The following is a 20,743-nucleotide window of genomic DNA, read 5'->3' as shown; positions in this document are numbered from 1 at the left end:
CGCTGAACAGAGACTGATAGCCAAGTTCCGCACACATGAGGACGGCCTCAACCGGAATCTTGGGTTCATGTCACACTATCTGTAACCCCCACGACTTGCCTGGGCTTGCAAAATCTCACTAACTGCCCTGGCTGGAGACAATAAACATCTCTTTAACCTGTGCTTCATCCTGTCTCCACTCAGATTGTCTGTACCTTTAAGACTTGATTACTTGTAAAGACTCGCATTCCAACCATTATTTTGTAAGATGAGTTGGTGTCTTTATATGCCTCGCTTGTGAACAGAACTCCCACTTACCTGACGAAGGAGCAGCGCTCCAAAAACCAGTGCCTTTTGCTACTAAATAAACCTGTTGGACTTTAACCTGGTGTTGTGAGACTTCTTACTAAAACAGATCACCAGCCACTCACAATTATCTTAAAGAAACCTCTGCACACTCTGTCTGCATAGCTACAATGCAGGCTGCTAAGGTCACAATGGTACAACCTCAGCGTTGTTTATAAATATGGAAGCAGTTGTACTTGGCTGATGTCCTCTTCATAAATTTCTACCACAGGTCAGACAGATTGTGAAGAAGACATGGATATTAGACAGGTGTTGTCCTCTTGTTCAACTGAGGAAATCAAAAAAGCTTACAAGCAGGCATCATCTGCAGCCAAATGCACATCATCATTATAAGGAGTGGTTAGAATCCTCAAGGGAGCTTCCCCCTGAGCTCCACACATTCTTCACCATCAGGGGTGAACTGACTGTACAGAATGGACTGATGCTGCATGGTCAGCGGTTTGTCATTCAAACTGCCCTCCAGAAGCAATGCACACAACTGTACCATGGGTTTCTTTGGATGGAAGCATCAGGTACAGGGTCAAGGGATCACTGAACTGGCTTTCCATGCAAGCAGACATGGAAAGGGAACACACCTTGCAATGCACTCAAGCCACATCAAGCAAAGGAGCCGTTGCATCTACACGAGGTCCTGCACATTCCATGGTCACTCATAGCAACTGACAGCTGAATGGAACAGAGACTCATAACAAAGAATTCTCTAATTCATCTCTATTGATTTTGCAACTTTGCTGCACATGATGCTTTGAGCACACTACGAGCAGCCCCTTAAATCCATAGTCAAACAGTTTGATGGAATGGGCAGTTGGTGCAGCCACATAACTTCCAGAGAAATGGGCACGGATTGCACAGACTACCATGCTGCACTCCTTAATCTGTGAAATCTACACGACAGGGCCTGCCCTTGACAGCACAACAACTTTTTTCTGGGACACTCGGTCCTATTATCAAAGCTCCACCGTAGCCTAAACTTGAAACCAATGTGAATGAGGCAGATTGAAAAGCAAAATGCACTATGATTGAGGTGCCCATAGACGCATCCCTCTAACAGCAGGTCAATCCATTAGGAAGCGCCGTAACCCTCAGCAATTAGCAGAACCAGCACCAACAGGTAACAAACCTTTTCAGTCATCCAGCCCATGACACCAGCTCCTGACTTCAGTGGATATGAAGCCTCCGACAGAGGCCAATGCAATGAATCCTACATCTGATGAACACACAAATGAAACATCTCATGTTGCTATCAGTGAGGACGCTGGTCACAGGAATACTACAACACTACCAACCAGTGTAATCACATGCTCAGGGCACCTGCACAGGCTGAACAGAAGATTCCAGGCCTTTATTATCACTTAGCCCAGCAGATGGGGCAGGGAGTTGTTGTTGAGAAGGAGCTGCGATGGGCTAGGCACTAGTCTGTGCCTCTATATATGTAAATAGTTATGAATTGTCTGTTTATTTAATTGTATGTCACACAATGGCCTGTACGAAGATTCTTATGATGCACACTATTATATCTGATGTCACCAAATGTCCCAAATAAACAGGGAATATGTACAGTGTCAGTTAAGTATGTAATGATATGGCTGCATAAGAGGTCACATGGCAGGAGTACGGGACTCATCTCCAGGATTTTGGGCAGAGCATAAGCACTGTATGTAGCTGTTGAGCCCAGAAACAAACTTACCTTTACTGGAAATTCTTGATGTCAGTGATTCAAGGAAGCCACAACATTTTACAAATGCCATTTTCCTTAACTAATCACTGGAACTACCTAAAGGTAAAGATCCAATTCTTTGTGCTTTGTCTGTGTGCCTTTGCCTCAGGACCTTGAAAAGTCTAATCTTAATCAGTGTTACTTTCTCCTACCTTGATTCACTTGAGGAATTCAATATAATTTAGTGGGTTTTGTGTGAAATTTCAGAACCTTATTAAATTCATCCTCCAGTTGGTATTCAAATTATTTTCACAAACCATGAACAGTTTAAGAAAATGAAAATAGGAGAAAAGAGAGAGTTCACTTATACTTATTCATTTTGTACCTTAACAAATCCTCAAGTGCAGATAATGTTATTTTGTCGCCAAATTAGCAGCAAGATTGAACACAATATCCCACAAACAGGAATGAAAAGAACAAACTTAATCTGATTTTTTTACTATGGCAGATAGTGAATTATAAAGCATCACTGCCTTGTTTTAAATAAAAGAGAAAAGCTGCACATGCCAGAAGTCTGAAATTTAAACAGGAAATGCTGGACAAACAAAGCAGGTCAGGCAGCATCTATGGACAGAGGGGCAGAGTGAAACTGTTAATGTTCGCCGGAATTATACCTCCCCGCTCCCACCGGAAGTGAAGCAGGAGTGGGGCAGACAATGGGAAGATCCGTTGACCTCGGGCGGGATTTTCCTGTCATGGGTCGGGTGAGGCCGTAAAATCCCGCCCATTAACTCAGATGCTGCCAGACCTGCTGAATTTTTCCAACATTTTTATTTAATATATTTTTATTATGACTGCCTTTCCTTTGTTTACAAGGAGTCAACTGCATTCCGGTCAAAGGCATTAATGCTCTCATGTCAGAACTGCTGAATAAAATCCAGATGACTAAGTATATAAGCATCTTAATTTAACAGAAAATGCCCTTGTGATCCTTTCGCTTTGCTAGTTTAATGAATCATAATGAAAAAAACGAAAAAGGACTATGTTTTACAGTGGTTAATTACAGGCTATTTAAGCATTCTTTTTGACCATACTTAAAGATCCAATCACTTGACAATTAATCTCATGGGGGGGCTAAAGATGTCTTGAATGATCATTATTCTAGGGAAAAACATCCAAGCAGGCACAGTTTACTCCTACAATATGTTTTTTGTTTCACTATCTTGCATATTTACATCTCATTTTAACGAACTGCATATAATCACAATTCCCAAATTACAAATGTTAGTGCAATGTGAATTTTAAAGAAGGTTTTCAAATCAGGGTGTGGGAAAGTTTCCAGAAGCTCAACAAAATAATTGGAATACATTTATTGACATCCCTAGTTATTCTTATTGCTGTCAATTATTTTTGTAAAAACTGCAGTAACAGCATAATTTTCCTTACATTAGCTCTTGATTTTTCAGAAATTAGCACAGGGAATTTCCAGATATATTTGAAAAGAGAACCCACAGAGCACAGCGGATAAGCACTTAGAATATGCTGTTAGAGTCTAAACACCCCAATTTTAAAGCCCTGCTTGAAACAAAGTGTGCTCTATTTATTTGAATCTGGACCAGCCTAAAGGAACCGTTGTAGGCCACTGATAAAAAGATAAGTTCTCTATTTTATCCTTAATTGTATGTGAAGCCAGGGAGGACCAGGAGAGCTCCTCTTGGTTTCAGAACGATAGGGAGTGGAATAGCTTGATCTTGGGTTCACACATAGCTTGGCACAACATTGAGGGTCTGTGTTGTGCTGTATTGTTCTATGTTCTATATTCTATGTTCAAAATGATTAGTCACTGACAATCTGGGCTAGCCATTTAAGTGTTGGTGCTACCTGATTAATATCAGGATCTGCTGTGAACTATGCCACTGGGGAGATTCAATACAACTTTGTGATTTTATACAGATCACTTCTGTGGCTCAGTTTCCAAGAAACTTCAGTTTGCTGGCCATATGTTCACACTACATTTCCCAATTCACACCAGCTTCAAGCACGGTTTCCTGCCGAAACCTGTCCACCTATTTTACTTCTTCTGAGATCACAACACCAACCATTTTGAACAAACATTGTCACTTCTCCTAATATTTTACTGCTTGAATCCAATTTCCATAAATGTCTTTAATGAAGTACCTCAGAACATTTATTTACTCATTGAATACACTTTGTATGCCTAGAAATTTGTATTCTGATGGTAGCTGATCACAAATTGTGTGCTCTTTTTTGTGATGATATTGTTAATTTATTCAATTTTAAAGGGGCTGCAGGAGTATGGAAATTAAAGCATTCACATACACAAATCTTTGAAACCATAAGGATATGTTGAAACAGCTGTCCAAGAAACATAAGGGCCTGAACTTTCAGGATTGCGAGCGCTAAGCTACAAGGTCCCTGAAGGCAGGATGCCCCCAGTTTGAAGATGCCTTCTAATTGATGCACTCCTCCCACCTTCTTCCTGCTTGAGAATGGAAACCTTTTCAGTTTCTCATCCCCAGTCATTGGGCGCCTACAATACCTAAAATTTAGGGGTGGGTGGGAAAAGACCAGTAAGTGGTCATTGCTTTAATACGGGCATGGGCAGGCTTAACATAAGAGGCCTTGCTCACCTCCAGCATAAAATTGCATTTGGGTCAAGGCTGGTGGGATCCCAGTGAGAATCCCATCCATGCCATTTTACGCTGACCTCCACCTCCAGCCTGCCTCAGAACCCACCAGGCAGTGGCGGGTGTTTTGGGGAGTGTAAATTCCTGGCCAAAGGATCTATGCCTTTATAAAAGATGGAATAGGAATGCTAAAGCGATGGAGCTTATGCTAAGCCTTGTATATCATTGGTATGGCATCAATGCTGGACACTATACTTCAGAAAGAATGTCAAGGCTTGTGAGCAGGTGCAGAACTAATTCACCAAAAGATATTAGGATGAAGGACATCAATTATTTGGTGAGACTGGTGAAGCTAACATTGTTCTTCTTCAAGCAGAGAAGGTTAAGGCAAGATTAAAAGTGTTCAAAATCATGAGGGTTTTCCCGAATAAATAAGGAGAAACAGTGTCCTTAAGGATTTGGTCAGTAGCTGGAGACTTAAGGTTTAAGATGATTTTCAAAAAAATCAGAGAGAAGGTGAGGAGAATTTGTTTTATGCTGTTAGCTACTATGAGCTGGAATGCACTGCCTGGAAGGAGAGAGGGAAGAATTTTCAATAGCAATTTCCAAAAGAGAAGTCAATACATACCTGAAAAAGGTTTTTTCAGGGATATGTGTCTGGTGCATAGGACAGGGACCATTTTCTTTTTATAGAGTATGATTCTGTGGCAGAAATCGTTAAGTATTTATATCGCCAAAATTGAAATGCAAGCTGGGAGATGGGCATCAGGATAACATGGAAGTCCAGATGCACACACACGTAATGAAGCTTAAACTCCTGACAGACTGATTTCCACTGCTCAGAATCATCCATGAATCTCTCCAACACTGAGAACAATTTTAGAGACTTGCACCAGGTATGCAGGACTTAGCTGCATACCTGGTGTTAAGTTACGAGATCAGAAACCCTAAGGTACATTATGAAGTCAGACTAGAAACCAGGTATTAGGTATTTGACATTAATGTGAGAATAATGATGTTTCACATGAAGCGCGATTCTAATGACAAACTGGAAAGCTTTTATTAAAATAAACTTTATTTAACTACAATAAATACATTAGCTTAATGTTTAACATGTAAACAATGATTAAATATGTCAAAATACAATTTGTCACTGCTAACCAATCAACTCAAGTAATACTCCTCTTCCAGACTTAAAACCCCTCTTCAAAAATCAGCTGATAAATACAGACTTACACATTAGTCCTAGGTTCTCAGAACATTTCTGGAGAGAAGTAGTCATGTCTTGCTTCTTTCAAAACCAGGCAGAAACTGACTGTTTTAAAACACTGTATATCCCGCAAGCTTAGCTCCATCCATGAACACATGACTCTGTCAATCAGCCTGATCAAAAGCCTACTCTGAAACCTCAAGGGAAACCTAAGTAAACAAAAATGTATTAATTCTGTTTCGACAAGCACACCATTAGCTAAGATCAGTCATTATCCTGCACTGCCAACCAGGAGTTTTATATTTTCCCAGACTAATCAACAACTTGTAAAACAGAATTGACTTTTAAACATATGCCTTACAAAGAACATGATAAAAATACATTCCTTAAAGGCATAGTTTCATCATACCTGTAAATGTTACACTAGTTAATACATGGTCTAACTCAGTGATTAGCTAGCTACACTGAACACAGCATCACAATCAAACCTCCCAAATAATGCAGACTAATTTGGATAAGGGTGAGGCTATTCCATTTGGAACCAAAAACACAAAGACAGATTATTACCTGAATGGCTGCAAATTGGGAGGGAAGTGTGCAGCGGAATCTGGGTACCCTTATGCACCAATCACTTAAGGTAAGCATGCAGGTGCAGCAGGTGGTAAAGAAGGCAAATGATATGTTGGTCTTCATTACAAGATGTGCTGAGTACAGGAGCAGGGATGTGTTGTTGCAACTATACAGGACCTTGGTGAGGCCACACCTAGAGTATGGTGTGCAGTTTTGATCTCCTTTTCTGAGGAAGGATGTTCTTGTTCTCGAAGGAGTGCAGCAAAGGTTTACCAGGTTGATTCTGGGGGTGGCGGGACTGATGTATGAGAGATTTACTAGGTTAGGATTGTTTTCGCTGGGCATCGGGATAAATGGAAGTCCAGATGCACACACACGTAATGACACACAGCGTGTGTGTGCTTCATTACACGCCAAAACGTGAATGCATTCAAGAGGCGACTGGATATAGCACTTGGGGCAAATGGGTTCAAAGGTTATGGGGAGAAAACAGGATTAGTCTATTGAGCTGGATGATCAGCCATGATCTTAGAGAATGGGGGAGAAGACTCGAAGGGCCAAATGGCCTCCTCCTACTCTTATCTTCTATCTTTCTTTGTTTCTATAATCCTTCCCATGATTTGAGCTGACTGTCACCCTGATGGGGCTGCCCCCTGATATAACCCAACAAACCCCCCAACCTAATTACCTTCTGTACCTCCCCCTCTCTTGGCCTGACTCTCTCTCCCACTACCACTGACCACCTCACACCCCCCCCAACCTGACTCGACTTTTTTTTCCCACCACCACCACCTCTATTTGACCCAAATGCTCACTCACCAGTCACTCACTTACTCATTCAATCACTCTCTCACTCACCTACTTTACTAATCAACTGAAAGACTTGAAGTCTTCAAAAATTTAATTGAATTGGTCAGCCAATGCCTTAAAAAGAGAGTCCATTCATTGTCAGGGTTGCTTTGTGATTCACGGATGGGTCTGGAAGCTTGTATGGTTAAACATAAACCAGCTCTTGGCAATCCTTAACTCTGTACATGTCTAAGGTACAGCCATGCATGGGTGTTGTCTCCATGCTGGCTCCTTCCAGACTCTACTCTGCCCTCAACTATCATCTGACTCTTTACATAATACCTTGAGTGGTTCTGTTCTGCAGTCCCATATTAACACTTGCTCAGCCACCTTTATCCTACACCTTTCCCCTAATACTTATCCAAATACTTTACAATATAAACTTTATTGTACTTGGCACTTCTTCCACCACTGCACACTCTCACCACCCCCTCGATTCTCTGACTTTTTTTAATTCAGGTGGTCTGGAGGTTTGCCAATTCTTCCAGATGTATTCTGTCACATTTGGAGGAATTGCAGTCTCAGTTGCTTTGGTTGACTCTGTCAGTTTGGAGTTGAAATTGTTGGAATCTGTGGGGACAATATTATCAGAAAGATTCTGAGTCTCGATTGAGTGTGAAAACGGAAGAAAAATTGGGCTGCTTTTTTGGGCAACTTAAAAATTGAATCTTACCAAACACTGTAAAAAAAATCTTGACAAACTTGATGATTGCCTGTAGGGGGATTGGGCAGGACCTAACTCAGCCAAAAGCCGGCTGATAGCAGCAGAGTATGCAATTGCCCACCTGCAGATTTCTGTTCTCTGAGAACACAAAGACCTCTCAGTGCCTCTGCTGCTATCTGCTGGCCTCCATGGCCAAACCCGCCCTCCTGCGCTTCTGCAGGGCCGATCGTAAGACCCTCATGTCCAGACTGATCATGGACGAAGCCACTCGCACACACCCACCCAACCCATCACCGATTTCCATCGAAGAATGGCAGTGGTTTCTTCCCACCCCCGCCCCCCTCCCACCCACCAATCAATCGTTGTTGTAGAGTGGCAGAAGAACCCCACCCCCCCACACACACATCCCCCCTACACCAAAAGGCTTGGCGCCAGTCTGGCCTTGCCCTCCTCATAGAGCCCCATCCACTCAGGCCCCAATGCCTTGGTACTATTTAGTGCCTGGTGGGCACTGCCCAAGGGATATCCCCAATGCTCCTGACCTCCCAGGAGGCCTCAATGGCCTTTGGTTCTACCAGTGAGGCCATCACATCTGGTCCCCATTGATGGGGACCATACATGAGCCTCATTGGAGGGAACCTTCCCCAGTAAGGCCACAGAGGCATGTGAGCCCGGACAATTCCATACTGGACTCACTAATTCTCTTAACATGAGGTTTTAAATAAATTTAAATATTATCATCAGCCCTGCACCTTTTTTGGGTGGGAGGCTGATCTCAACAGATATCGGTGCCGGTAAGATCGCGAGAGGTGAGATGGCTCACTCTGCAAGAAGATATGATTGCAGCCTGTGTTTCCAGTACTTGGTTTACTTAGTTGTCTCCACTTGAGTTGCTTTTTGTGTCCTTTAAGTTGAATTTGTCTTATCAACAATCCATCTGCTTTGTTTGGACACTCTGGGGGTGATCTTACCAGTTTGTCAGGTTGGTTGATGTGCGTGGCGAGCTGGTAAGACTGTGCAAGAGGTGAAAAGTCAAGTTTGCATCTGGTTTCTCACGATCTTACTGGACCCAGATTTCTGACGTAATCAGCTGCATGTCCATTATAACATTGAAATCAATGTATATAGTGATTTAAATATTATTAGTGAGCCTAGGACACAATTATCCAGGTCATTTGCCTTCGCGGCCTCAACGGTGAAGGTCTTCATCAGTGAGGCACGACCAACCAGGGATGGGTGGGGTACGAAATCCAGGATGGTAGTGGAGGGGTGTGGGTCCAATTTTGTATTAAGTGCTATAAGACTTCATCTGCGGCCTCACTGAAAAGACTCCTATTTCCATACCTGCTTAACACTTAGAATTTTTTTGAGTAAGATCGCCCCTTCAGGATTTGTCCCATTCCCTCTGAAGGAAATGTACACTCCGTTCACTCCTAGAGTGGGCCTGGATTTTCTTTATTCTTGGGGTCCAACATATTCTTCCTAGATTTTGATGCTTCAAAAATGGAACGTTACTTCCACTTATTTCACAATTTTAGCCATGTAATTTTAAACAACTCAATGTTTCTCAATAAGTTCAATCATCCAGTGCTTTGTCTTCTATTTTGTTGAAGTTCAGATCTGGATCGACATTTTCTAATTTTATTTCTGCCTTTCTTTCTCTCTCTGCAGTAGAACTTTGTCCTTGTCCTTCATTTGGATTCACTGTTGGCTATGTTTGGTTCTGATGAAGTCTTAACCTGTTTCAATTCCATTTTGTACTACTCATGGCTTTGTTATCCACTTGCAGCTTGGAAAGTTCTATGGCTATTTCTTTCAATGCCTCCTCTTTTCCATTCAGCTGCTTCTTCAGCTTTTCAGGCTCTTTCTTGTAGCTTACAACTTCCTCTTGGAATATTGAACATTGCTGAGTCTGCTCTGCCATATTGTTCTTCACTTCTTTCAGTGACATTAAATCATTTAGTTTTTCTGCATTTTTTTTAGAGGAATAAAATTTGACATGAGGGATCCTTGTAGCATGTGAAGGTTTTCCTTTTCTTTGCAAAACTCAATAGTTCAACAGAGCCTCCTTCCACACTGCTGTTTAAGACAGCCTTCATTTCTACATGCAGCTGAAGAGTTGTGTATTCTTCTTAGATTTAATATATTGATGTATGAGGAGAGATTGAGTCAGTTAGGATTCAGTGGAGTTTAGAAGAAAGGGGATCTCATTGAAACTTACAAAATTCTAACAGGACTAAGCAGGGAAGATGCAGCAACAATGTTCCCCATGGTCGGGGGCGGGGTGGGGTGGTGGTGGTGTCCAGAACTAGGGGTTATAGTCAAAGAATACAGGGAAAACCTTTTAGCTCAGCGATGAGGAGAAATTTCTTCATCCAGAGAGTGGTAAGCCTGTAGAATTTACTACCACGGAAAGCAGTTGAGGCCAAAGCATTGTATGTTTGCAAATAAGAGTTGGATATAACTCCTGGGATGAAAGGAATCAGAGAAATGGAGGGAAGGTGGAACACACTATTCAGTTGGATGATCAGCCATGACAGTAATGAATGATAGACCAGGCTTGAAAAATTGAATGGCCTCCTCCTGTCCCTATTTTCACTGTTTCTATGTTAATTTTGAAGCACTATCAGCTGCATGTCCAATTTGTATTCTCTTGTTGACCTCAAGTCAACTCACACAGCATTTAATTGCATCACTTAGTTGCTACTGATAATTCCAACACTGCTCTTGCTGAAATAGTATTCAATATCTTTTTTAGCGCTTTGTGTTTTTCCAGGGATTCATACTGATTCCTCAAAGAGTCTTTCAGAGCAGTGACTTCTTTGAGTACCTTTTCTGCTTGCAGCTCTGTTGGTTTCCTTCCAACCAGCTTAAATGTGAATGTTTTCCTGTGAAATAGCTTTACTTTTTTTGCAGGTTTTGTTTCTTTTTAGTTACCTCAGATAGTTTTCTTTCATTCACAACCAGCTGTTGGCTCAATACTGCCACTTGCTGTTGCAGTTTGGATAATGTGTTAGCAATTACAAAAAGCTCAATTTTCTTAAGCCTCTCTGCTACTTCTGAGCATCTTGTTTTTCCTGCACTAAACTATTTGGTTTGTACACTTCATTGTGGTGATATGATCTGTGAATATCTTGAATACTGTTTCCCAAGACCTGAGGCCTTCTGTTTCCCTCACCTTCGGTCTTCTATCTATCTCACCCTGGGTCTTTTGCCTCTCTTGCTCTTGGATCTTCTGTCTGCCTTGCTCTGGAGTTTACTCAGAGTCTTCTTTTCATTTGCACAGTGTATGATTCTTTTTCAACCTTTTTTCCTTTCTTTTAAATTATGTTCTGTCTCCTTGTGTTTTGGCTAGGTCCTTTGACTCTACCTCTACCTCCAATCAGTTCTCGCTTTTCAACTGCGCAGCAAATTATTTTGTTGCTTTTCAGCCTTTTTCCACTTTTTTTGCATTTTCTCAGCTTTTTTTAAATCTAGCTAGGTCCCTGGGTGCTGCCGTCAGTCAGGTCTGGCAAGAGGCCTCCAAGTGCCCTTGCGGATTCCTTCAGCTTCAACATCTGCAATGGAGCTTTTTATTTTGATGCTTTCCAACTGTATCTTCAATTTAGGAGCTATATACTCAGGTCAACATTCTGTTTCTTTAGTTTTTCATACTTTGAGATTCTGGGTTTCTTCTCCAGCCTCTTTAGGATGTTGGGATCCATCTTTCACTGCCATCATATTGTAAAGGTTGTTTGGTGTTTCACAGAGAGATCTGGCGGCATGTATGGTTAAACATAATCCCCATTTATTGGTAATCGTTAACTATGTCCATATCCTAGGTACTGACGTACCTGGGTGCTGTTTTTATGCCAGCTCCTTCCAGTCCATTATCTTGTGACAATGCTTCATAAAGTGGGTGATACTTTTCTCCAGCCCCATCTTAACCCTTGCTTTGCCAAACACCCTTATCCTACAGAGTCCAGTTTGTCCATATTTTTCTGCACCTGTTGGTCTTCTGTGGGCTGCACTAACCCTCTGCAGCTGGGATTGGAAATCCTGGTGGAAAATGCACGTCACTGTTAAGTCACTAAAAGCACCGTATAAGATCTGGGCCTATGATTAATTTTACCTGCTCAATAACAGATTTTGTGCCCTCATTGTGAACTTGTTTCAGGTGGTATTAGATAATTAATTGGTTACAGAAGGTGGACAATTTTCCAATTGGCACGTTAGCTAGTGTGTTAATTTAAAATGGTATCAACTTGAGCTAAGTTAAGAGCTCAGTCTTGAGCTGTACTGGGGCAGAAGAAAGTGGAACTCAGAATTAGATAGAATTCAGCATTGAAATGCAATCCATCAGGAAGTCTCTGTTTTTCCCAAAATACTTGTGTGAGGAATATATTGTTAATACAATCTATATTTTTTGTTTAGTTAAGGTACAAAGGAGGGCCATGATGGATCTACAAATTATGTAGGGGCAGCACATTTGTGTAATGTTAGAAAAATGAGTCCCTTGACCGCAGATATTAACATTCAAGCTTCAATTAGCCACACTGCATAGAAGGTGTTATCCAGGAAGCAGTGCTGAGCCAGCATTGTCTAGCAGAAATTGTTGATTAGGCACAGCCACGGCTATGGCTACATTGTTTTAGCCACATGCGTTCATTTTTTAAAAATATACCTCCCACAGAATACAGCTAAATGTACTTAATTCATTCATTTAACAGATATCTACACCATTCAGTGCAAAGCTTTGCAGTATTTCACTTTCGTCAAAATTTAGAAACTGAGTATGAGTTTATCAGTGCTTTTTGATGAAGCTTTGAAGTTTTTGACCAGCAGTTCCAAGTGTTAATGTTAATTTATTAAAGTGATTAATGACAAAGTTAATTCAAACAATGAGATGTGGCAGATCTGCCCCATTCCAGAATGCAGTTGATGCTGCTTTCCCTTTGTCATTACATGCTCTGTTGGAGCTGCTTGTTGTTGGTTGTGCTACACGTACTTCTACTCCTAAGTTTCTGCTAAAATGTTTTCTTCCACTAAAGCAGCATTAGAGAGCAGGGAATAATTGGACCACATCTCTAAGCTCTAATTTAAAGTTAGTGGGGGTGGTATTTATTCATGTGGTGCCACAGTGCGATGCAGGCTAATGTTAATTCCCCTGGAGCAGGCAAGGCAGTGCACCAACAATTGAGCAATGCATACAATGATATCATAGAAGTGGTACTCCGCAAACAAATTTCTTATCCATAAATTGATTTCAATGAAATAGAAAATCATGTGGTGTATAAAACCAGCTGTCGATTCGCTATCAATTGATTTGGGTTGTTCCCAAGGACTAAATTTACTAAACTTGTTCTTATTTTGTTTATTGTTTTGATTTCATATTCTAACTTGTAAAGTAATAAAACATTCAGGAGTTTGGGAAGCAGGTGTGCAGGTATGGAGAGGTGGTTAGAACACAGTGATTTTTTTTCTTTCTGCAGTATTGACTGAGGAACAAGGAGATGCAAATCTAAGAGGCTATAGTAGCACCATTGGTAGGAGGACACAACACAGCAACAACTTTATGCAGACAATATCCATTATAAAGCCACACATCCAAATATCTGACTCCAACCCCACTTCTATAGGGGCTCATTTTGCAGGCGACCTCGACTCCCCCCACCCCACAATGTGGCATAGAACTGATATCTAGCTTTCCCTTCTTCAGGGACTTCTCTTTCATGTGGGTCCCATTTTGAATGCGTAACCCAACATCTGGCTTCCTCACGGTGCTACATCTGTCTCCACCATGATTGGAGGCATACACCAGTAGTTATTACATATCCCATCAGACGTCTTACAACTGTATGCAAGTACTCTAGTTTATACATTTCCTTTTCTCTATCTTGGAATTTTATTTTATTTTTCAATGATTCTACAACAAATAAAAGCAGATAGGGTGATTAAGAGTCTACAACAATGCCAAGGGTAGGAAGATAGGAGGGACCAAGTGCAGATGGCTGGATAATGTCAAAATGGAAATATAAAGAGTAGACCAGGAATTATTGCGACAGAGCTCTGGTGCACCAGGCAATTAGGAGAAAGTCTGATATCTGAGGCTTATGATGGGGAGAAATGCATTCTACAAGGAGGAGTGGGGGGCTGGTTGGTGGATTGGGGAATGGAAATAAAAGAAAAGTAAGTGACATTGTTAAAAATTCAAAGGTTCTGAAGGGCAGAATGTACATTTATCATACACAATTTTTAATTGGTAATGGGTTGAAGGCTGATGGGCAGAAGGCAGGAAAATGGGGATGAGGAGCATATCAGCCATGATCAAATGGTGAAGCAGACTTGATGGGCCAAATGGCCTAATTCTGCTCCTATATCTTAAAACTTATAATAAATTCATAATTATTACTGAATATCCTCACTAGCTCTGAAAAAATAATTCTAGATTTGTGGAAATGTAAAATATATTTGCATTATGATAAAAATATTTTTACTACATTAAAGTTTGTTTATGATATTTCAGTTTTAATCCCATGAATTATGTCCAAATCTTTATTTCACTCTCTGTGAAATGATTCTAAAAAGTGCAAGATAATCAATGCGTTTTACTTCATGAGAACACTTCAAGCTACTTCTCCTACCTGATGCCATCACCAGATGACCTGGTGATCTATTTCACTAAAACCAAAAAAGGAAAAATCCACACTATAGGGATCGCTAGATCTTTATAGCAACTTTCTTTGACATTATAAGTATATGCATGATCACAGGATTCAGTTCATTATCACCAACATTATTCTCCATAATTCCTTTTTTTATTATCCAAAGCTGTATAAAATATATATTCCAAGTAGTGTAAGCTGCATTAGTTAACAAATAATAACTGTTCAATTACTTTCTCAATGGCGTCTGTCTACTTTCCTGATGATTACTTCAAGAACATCAAGGGCAACCACGAAAATGCTCTTAATGTTAAAAATAGGACAGAACTAATCTTTTTAATTGAACACATATGTTCCTTTGAGTTCACTGGAATTTTTGTTTTAAATATCCAACCAGTAAAGGTGGCTGTGGATCTAAAACCATTTGTATGGAAAATAATCAGGCTCCATTCATAAATATAGCAAAATGGTAGAGATTTAACATATAATTAAATATAAAGTAGAAAATGAAACAATGGACATTCATTGTTCATAGTTCCCATTTGATAGTTCCCATTTTCAAAAGAGAATGTCTTTGTCTTGAAACTTACATTTGCAATCAAGTATTTCGCCAATCATAAACCATTGTTTTAGTAGAGAGGGAGGCAAACTAAATTAATACTCTTCTACAACAAAGACCTTCAGCTAAACTGGCTCTACAAAAATCATTATGCTGGATCATGTGTCATCCTTTAACCAGTTAACAATCTAGGTGCTGATGGAGAGAAACCAGCATGCCTCAAATAAACATACCAAGCATGCCATATAGAATCTACTGTTTTTACTAATTACACTGAGTGCTGTGCTTTTTTACACTGATTTTTCAACCACTTTAACAGGCTTCTGGAAAGGTTAGTTTTTTTTTACATTTTTTCAAGCAAATGTCCTGATTGCAAATTTACTTCAAAATTAAAAAGAAAAGCTTTCATGTTACTAAGATTTTTATTTCATTGTAAAAAGTTAAAGGGAATTTGACTTTGGGATCCCACAAATGTGCAGTCTGATCCTCTTATCTAACCAGAACTCATGGCTCATGGTCACATTAATCACTGAACTGACTGTAAATGTCCCCTGTGTTTAGTCTATGTTATCCAAAGTATTTTCAAAATTCCCAATATTTTATTTATTTAAAAAAACCAAAAAACTCTGTGTTGTGACTACCTAATTACTTTCAATATGACATCATTCTCATGTACCCCCAAGAGTGATGAAGGTAGCTCTGTCAAGCTAGCATACGATGCATTGCAAAAAGTATCTGGCTGATTGACTGGTTTCAGCTAACAAATCACTTTACTGTTTTAAAAAAAATCAGCACACTTAAGTAATTTTTACTGATTACACAGAGTGCTGTGCTTTTTTACACTGACTTTTCAACCACAACAGGCTTCTGGAAAGGTTAGATTATTGTTTCTTACATTTTTTCAAACAAATGTCCTGATTACAAATTTACTTCTAAATTAAAAAGAATAGCTTTCAAGCTAGTAAGATTTTTATTTCACTGTAAAAAGAAGTTAAAGGGAATTTGACTTTGGGATCCCACAAATGTGCAGTCTGATCCCCTTATCTAACCAGAACTTGTGGCTCATGGTCACATTAATCACTGAACTGACTGTAAAGGTCCCCTGTGTTTAGTCTATGTTATCCAAAGTATTTTCAAAATTCCCGATATTTTATTTAGAAAAACCAAAAAACTCTATGTTGTGGCTACCTAATTACTTTCAATATGACATCATTCTCATGTACCCCCAAGAGTGATGAAGGTAGCTCTGTCAAGCTAGCGTACGATGCATTGCAAAAAGTATCTGGCTGATTGACTGGTTTCAGCTAACAAATCACTTTACTGTTTTAAAAAAAATCAGCATGCTTAAGTATATTAACTGTTCACATTACAAATACACAATAAAATGCAGAGAAAGAAATGAATCTAGCTGAGAGATGTTGCAGTGTAAGATTTTTATTAGCAGACATTAAAAGAATAAAAGTGGAATTTTGAGCTTGCTATATGAGCGAGAATGAAGGCAGGTGGGCACGTAATTGCTTGCTGGCACCATCCCGCCCTCTTTACTACACGCTTATCTGGTCCCTGCATTTATACCAGCCACCATTTCACAGCTAATAGCTTGGGCCTTTACACAACTCCTGCTAATCCTAATCCTTTTTTGTTTCTTAGTTTTATAAACCCATAATGACTCCACTGCCTGATTACTTGCCTTTTTTTCATTCTTTTGCAGGATGTGGGCTGGCTAGGCCAGCATTTGTGGCTCATCCCTAATTGTCCTTGAGGTGGCAGTGGTGAGTTGCCTTTTTGAACCACTGCATTCCATGTTGTGTAGGTACATCCACAGTGCTGTTGAGAAGTTCCAGGATTGTGACCAAGCAACAGTGAAGGAATGCAATATAACTCCAAGTCAAGATAGTGTGTAGCTTGGAGGAGAACATGCAGGTAGTGCTGTTCCATGTATCTGCTCTCTTATTTTTCTAGGTCAATGGTCACCAACACAGTGATTACAAGTGACTGGTAACTCACTGTCTTTGGGTAGCTTCATTAAGTTTCACCTGACATCCATTGGCGCACAAGCATTCAACAGTGACAAGCCAATAAATTGCAGAAAACAAGAAGCATGGGAGGAGCCAAATTTGCAAATGGGTGTTGGAAAAATTGCAGAATGATTTAAAAAGAAGGAAATGGGGAAATGAGCAAAACCATCAGTGTCAAAGAAGGCTGCTGGGTAGAGAACCAGTAGAGGTTGACTTTTGGGAATGACAAAGGCAGCTTGGTTTAACACCAGCCAGTGCAGGCACTACCAAGATTGTGGGATACGGTATCAGCCCAGGAAGGTCTCCCCAGGTGCTTTGAAACTCTCGCATTTCTGATCTTCATGTCCCATGGTGCAACAGTGCTGCTTTTTTAGATGTTCAGTGGTGCAAACAAAAATCTTTAAGTGGGTCCACTGAAACCATAAATTGAAACATGGAACTGAATCAGTAAAGATCAGTACAAATCTGTCTTGTTTTTCTCTAAGCTGCTCTGTTTTTGATAGAATAACTGAACATCCAACATATTGATCTGCAAATCCATGATACATTTCAAGGGAGTAGCTTGCAAGCTAGCCTTATATTTGTGAAGAACGAAGATCTCACCCTATGTATTTCTCTGAAGTATACATAGACATGCTCATTGCTGTTTTCAAAATTTTAAAAACTGAACAAAATTCCTTAAAATGGTTGAATCTGTGTCACTTGGTGACCCCTGAACACAAAAAGCTGTATTTCAGTTTCAGGGGAAACTCACATCTCATCATCTCTTGAGGAGCCACTAACGGTCCCCCTGTGGACTGCATGGCCCTACTCCAGAGAGATATATTAAGGCCATCTGGATTTAATAATGCAGGATGGCCAGAAGGAAACTGATGGTCTGCTAAGGCACAGGCTAGAATTTTTCAGTCATTCACGCTAATGGGATTCTCCAGTTCCGCCAGCAAAGCGCACACGGCCCTTGGGTTTCATGGCGGCATGGGGTGACCAGAGAATTCCACTGCTGGTGAACAGCACGCTACCTTCCACTGCCAAAAAACATACGGCTGGGAGGACGGCTACATTCTAAATGATGGATACGCATCCTTTATTGGAGACCAGATGGAGAGGTGGGGTCACGTTTCACTGGCCTTTGGCTTGTGTCTTGCTGAACTGTAAAGTCCAGTCTGCTCTTTATCATCTGACTAGCAGGCTAACAGACAAGGACTTCTGCACAGGTGAAACATTTCTCTGAGCAGGAAAACAAGGAAAACCAGCAGCTGCTGGATAGAGAGCCAGTATAGGCTGACCTATGGGAACAGCAAAGGCAGCTGGACTTAAGAACAGCCCAGGCAAATACTACAAGGCAGCTTTGTGTGATTTTTAACAGAGACAGGGAAATAGAATTGAGGAGTGAAGGGGCACCGTCTTTGTTCAGTACAGCAGACTTTGCAAATCGTCAGCAGTTGAGATTGTTGCAAAATCAGGGAAGGGAACAATAAACTCAATTCTCTCATTCCAATCCTGCAGACAGGTGAGATAATAAGGTCAGAGAAAAATTCAAACGCTCAGATAGAAGCTTTGGAAGCTTCAACTTCTACAGATTTTAATGTGGAGGATTGAGGTTTGAATTGAATTTACCAGAATAGCTACCTAGGAAATGTGAGAAGGATTAAAGCCAACTTTAACCTCTGGATAACTAACTACTGATCACCCGATTCTCCAGTGGACCCCTCTCCCCACCCCCCCTGCTGGATAATACCCTCTCCCTTCAACTGCCCTCCTGAACTCTAGTTACCCCCTGACCTCTCCCCAGCTACCATCTGACTACTGCTCTTGGTAAATGGGGTGGAGCTATCTGACGTCGCCTAATCTGTCTCAGATTCTGAAACTTCGCTGCCATTCACGTCAGCGAGATCTTATGGTCCTGTTGACAGCACACCCTTATCATCAAGAAACTCCATTGACAACGATGTGACTGTAGATCCTGCCACCGGCGAACAGCGTGCTGCCTCCCACCACCGCAAAACACGCCATGGAAAGGGAGAAAAATTCCTGCCCAGAGTTTCGGAGGGTTCCAGACACATCAGTATTGCCCATTGGAAGTCCAAACATCTCAAACAACTCCTGTGTATTCAGCACATCAAAACCTACGAAGGATTCCCCAATACATTCTGGGGGAGGTAGGGATGTATATTCAGGGCTCAATCATCTAGAGATCTGGGCCTGATAATCAAGAAAGGAAAGTAGCAGAAAACAGGAAACTATATACTAGTTAGTCTAACATCTGGCATTGGGAATTGCTAGAATCCATTAGTAATAATAGCAAGAGATTTAGAAAATTATAGTACAATCAGGCAGAGTCAACGTCGTTTTATGAAACGGAAGTTGTGTTTGAAAACTTGTTTGGGGGTTTTGAGGATGTAATAAGGAGGAATAATGGGGAACCAGTAGACGTAGTGCAGTTGGATTTGCATAAGGCATTTGATAAGGTGGCACATAAAAGATTACTGCATGACATGAGAGCTGATGGTTTTGGGGCTGACATAATTTGCATGGTGAGAGACCCAAGTTCAATTCCGGCTTTGGGTGACAGCGTGGAGTTTGCATATCTTCCCTATGTCTGCTTGGGTTTCCTCTGGATGCTCCAGTTTCCTTCCATACTCCAAAGATGTGCAGGTGATTGGCCATGCTAAATTGCCCATTAGTGTCAAGAGGATTAGCAGGGTAAATATATGGGGTTATGGGGATAGGGCTTGGGTGGAGTTGTTGTTGATGCAGGCTTGATGGGCTGAGTGGCCTCCTCCTGCACTGTAGGGATTCTATGATTCTGAACCTTTAAGAGGAAAAATAAGTTTGAAAAGGTGAGTGGTTTATCACGGTATTTCCAAAGCTTTTATATGTACATTGTATACTTTCATGGGATGTGAATGTGGCTGATTGGGCCAGCATTCATTTCACTTAGGGCCAGGCAGCAGATGGCACAGCCGTCAATGGTGGAAGAATTAAAGACAATGTACAAGGTCAGAATTGCAGGAATGCAGTGATTTCAGGGGTTGTAAACAATGTTCCATCCAAGTTGTGGAATAATCTTAAAGGAATCATGAGTCGCAGATCTTGTCGCACAGGGGTAGCATTCTTACTTCTGGGCCCAACGCTCTGGCTCAAGTCCAATGCAAGGACTTATTGGCCATGGAAAGAGAATTCTCAATGTGGTTCAACAGGCTGATAATCAGTTCAGGAATCCTCCCACTGTTCTCCAAAGGAGGAAAAAAGTGTGTATGAAATTATGCTTTAAAAAGAGGAATTCGGCAGTGCCTAAAAACAGCCACACAGCTTTGAGGAATTAGAAGGAACATTAGTTTTAAAGCTAGAGGATTTTACAGAGTTAGAAATGAATGGATTTGAAAACAAGGTTTATAATTTTGAAATCAAGGTTTGTCTGGTGGAGCCAGTGCAGAACAGTGAGCACAGGCAGGGGTGATGGATGAACAGCACAGAGTGCACAGATGGATTGACTGATTGGTTAATTAGTGTCATAAGTCGGCTTCTTTTAACACTGCAATGAAGTTATTGTGAAAATGGATAGGGACAGCAGAGTTT

At 40.8% G+C, this 20,743-nt stretch overlaps 1 protein-coding gene across 3 annotated transcripts in view; it reads right to left on the bottom strand.

Annotated features, from left to right (window-relative positions):
* Positions 1 to 20,743, bottom strand: part of gpc5a (glypican 5a) — a 1,078,596-nt gene that overhangs the window by 787,835 nt on the left and 270,018 nt on the right. The gene's annotated exons all lie outside the window — the stretch shown is intronic.

The sequence above is a fragment of the Carcharhinus amblyrhynchos genome, chromosome 10 (assembly GCF_965287045.1).
Source record: "Carcharhinus amblyrhynchos chromosome 10, sCarAmb.v2.hapA, whole genome shotgun sequence".
NCBI classification, from domain to species: Eukaryota; Metazoa; Chordata; class Chondrichthyes; order Carcharhiniformes; family Carcharhinidae; genus Carcharhinus; species Carcharhinus amblyrhynchos.
The sequence above is the reverse complement of the archived record's forward strand: the minus strand, read 5'-3'. Positions and strand labels throughout refer to the sequence as shown.